Raw genomic sequence first — 3,653 nt, 5'->3', positions numbered from 1 at the left:
CAAAGCTTTCAGGACATTTACATGAGGATGGGGCATGACTCAAAATTAGAAGAGACTATGGCAAACATCCTTTAATAATCGAAACATAAAACATGTGAATCACATGTCTAGGAAAATTGGAAACTCTCAAAATTGAACTGGAATACGTATAAAAAGGCACATAGAAACATTTAGTCCAACGCATTATTGGACGACACAGACAACAGCCTCCATATTCCCTAAGAGCAGGAGAACTAGATGGTGTCCAGCTACCACAAGCAATTGTTCGGAAAGGAACACCTTAGAATATCATGGATAGAGTGGGAGAAAATTGTGTAACAAAAGCAAAAATAGTAAAAGAGACTAGGATTGCTGGTCAAATAGGGGTTGGTGGAACTTCCCGCTGCCCTTCGTGCCCCCACCCCCAAAGTCTGTGGCATTCCCTCTGGGCATGTATTAGCAGACGTGAAAGAACATTTCAACATGGCCTGATAAAGAAGCATTTCTTACAACTTCCTTAATAAACCTTTTAATTATGAATTTTGTCTGAGTTCTGCGCAGTCGCTGCAATGGCTATACGAATCCAGAGAAGTAAAGTAGAGAACATTAAGACACCACATAGATGAGAGAATCTCAAGATGCAGCTCAAGAAGTTAAGGTAAAGCTTGATAATGACATGGGCAAAGACCTGCAGTTAGAAAATCAAGAGAGAACATGTGTGGCACATCTCAAGCTGAAAGAAACGAAGAAAAATCCCTCAAGCCTCAAGTTGTGATGGTAAAGGATTCTGAGGGCAAAACAGTGAATGATGCAGGAAGCATAAAAAGAAGATGAGTGGAGTACAGAGTCATTGTACCAAAAAGACCTGGTCAGCGTCCAACTGTCTCAAGAGTTTTTATATTTTCAGAAACTGATAGTATTTACGGAAGAATTCTGTGCTGAAGGCATTAGTCAAAAACAAGGCTCTCGGAATGGGAAGCATACAAATGGAAATCTTCAAAAAAACTTAACTTATGCTGAGCTCACTCCCTTGTTTATGCAAAAAAAAATATGGAAGCTACTGGCCAATTGACTGGAGGAGATCCATATTTGTGCCTATTCCAAAGAAAGTCCACCCAACAGAAGGCAGAAAATTTCAAACAATATTAATATCACATACAAGTAAAATTATACTATAAATAATTCAAAAATGATTATAGCAGTGCATTGACAGGGAGCTGCCAGAAATTCAGTCCAGATACAGAAGAGGATGTGAAATGAAGTATATCGTTGCTAAAATCAGATGAATCTTGACTTGGAGCAGAGAATATCAGAAAGATATTTACTTGTGTTTTATTGCCTATACAAAGGCATCTGACTATGTGGAACAACAAAGTGAAGAATATGGATCCAGAACACTTGTGTTCATGCAGAATGAAGATAGACTCACTCACTGCCGTTGAGTGGATGCTGACTCACAACGACTCTATAGGACAGGGAGGACCGCTCGTGTGGGTTTCCAAGGCTGTGACTACAGGAGGATAAAGCCCCATCTCTCTCCAGAGGCCTAGATAGCAGTTTTGAACTGCTGACCTTCTGGGTAGCAGCCCAATGTGTAACCACTATGACATTAAGGCCCTGTACATAGGCAGGAGGCAGGCATTAAAACAGACCAGGGGATATTGCATGGCTTAACGTTGGGAAAGGTATACATCAGGGCTGTATCCTTTTAAAGCACATTTTTAATCTGTATGAAGACAAATAATCTGAGAAGCTGGACTATATGAAGAATAATGTGGCACCAGGATTAGAGGAAGGCTCATTAGCACACTACAATATGCAGCTGTCACAACTTTCAAGTGGACTAAAATCACTGATAAAGGACTTCAGTCTTCATTTTTGATTCCAACTTAATGTAAGAAAAATGAAACACTGGATCAACAGACATCCACAGAATAAAGAGAGAAAAGATCGCAGTTGTCAAAGATTTCATTTTGCCTGGATCCACAACCAATGTTCCAGGAAGCGACTGGCAGTCAAGGAATCAAAGGACTTATTTCATTGTAACGTTGGCTGCACAAGCCTTCTTTAAAACAGTAAAGAGCAAGGATACTGCTCTAAGGAGGAAAGAGCACACGACCAAAGTCATGGTGTTCTCAATCGTCTCATACAAATAAAAGTTGGACAGTGAGTAAGACTGCAGAAGAATTGGTGTATTTTAAATACAGCGTCAGCAAGAATATTGAACGTGCGATGCGCTGCCAGAAGACCAAACACGTCTGTCTTGGAGGAGACACGGGCAGGATGTTCCATAGAAGAGAGGGGCGTGAGACTTTGTCTTACATTCTTTGAATATGTTACTAGGCGGGACCAGTCCCTGATAAAGGATATTGTGCTTGGTAAAGTAGAGGATCCGTGAAACAGGAAAACCCTCGAAGAGATGGATGGACATAGCAGGCTCAATAGAACTAAGCATTGTGAGGCCGTCACAGGGCCAGGCAATGTTTCATTCCATCTCGCATTGGGTTGCCTGAGTCAGAATCGACTTGATGACACCGAACGATGACAAAAACACTCACTTATTTCGGAATACTAGATAGTGTGCCTGAATCTACAGCAGCCATCTTACCATCTTGAGAGCGACCCATACGTGCCCGGATCACTAACCCAACAGGACTGAAAGGAGCTGCCCCTTTGAGATGCTGAGACAGCCAATCTTGATGGGAGTAGAAAGCTTCATCCTCCTGCAGAACCCTGGTGGATTGGAATTACTGACTTTTTAAGGCTAGTCCCCCAACGCAACGTGCAACCTGCTATGCCACCAGGGCTCCGCATCAAAGACGTAAACGCTGTTTAGGTCGAGGATAGTTAGGTTTTTTTGTTATTTGTTATGTAAATATTGGTAACTCTTGTGTATTATTTAACTCTGCAAGGGTTCAGGAGTTGTTGAGGATGGTTAATCAGGGGAGACTTTCAATTTATGTTGCTGAAAATTTTTACGTTACAAATATGTTCATGTATGTGGTATAGTGAATGATTTGACATGGTTCTTCCTGCTATCATCTTTGTAATTTTCCACACGTTGATTGGGAGGAGCTATGCAAATATAGTGCTTGTGGCCCACCAAGGTGGATTGGACAGCTTGCAGCTAATGCAAATAAGGTTATTATCAACTTGACTGGACCATGAGTTTCACTGGTTTGGCAGTTGTGTGCTATAGTCATTCACCATTTTGTAGTGCTAAGTAATTGTCCTCTCTTTGTGACATGCCTCCCTCCCTGTGATGGTGGTCCCATTTGAGATTGAGTTGTCTTTTATGTTAAGAGATAGGATAGGGTGCGATGCACCCTGAGTGTCCACCTGACTAGACTTAAAGTCACCACACTTACACCAGTCGCTGCCCTTCACTCCCATGCACAGCTTGCCAAGTCATGGGAGTTTCCTTAAGGGTATGGTCTGTATCCAATATATATATGATGTGCTGACAAAAGTCTCTCTCTTGCTCTAAACCCTGCATCTCAATTGTCATTATTTGACCTCTGGATCTTGAAACTTGGGCCAGCTGCCTGACCAAACTCACCAGCTTCAGCAGCCTTCTGAAGCAGCAGCCTGTTGTCTGACTTGCTCATTTGGATTTGTGAGGTCCTGAGGTCACTTGAGTTGAAAGCACCTTCTAACTCATGGGTTCATTCATG

This window comes from Echinops telfairi, unplaced genomic scaffold, assembly GCF_000313985.2.
Source record: "Echinops telfairi isolate 266 unplaced genomic scaffold, ASM31398v2 ScPeMD7_7469;HRSCAF=8507_1, whole genome shotgun sequence".
Taxonomy (NCBI): Eukaryota; Metazoa; Chordata; class Mammalia; order Afrosoricida; family Tenrecidae; genus Echinops; species Echinops telfairi.
Note: the sequence above shows the minus strand (reverse complement) of the source record.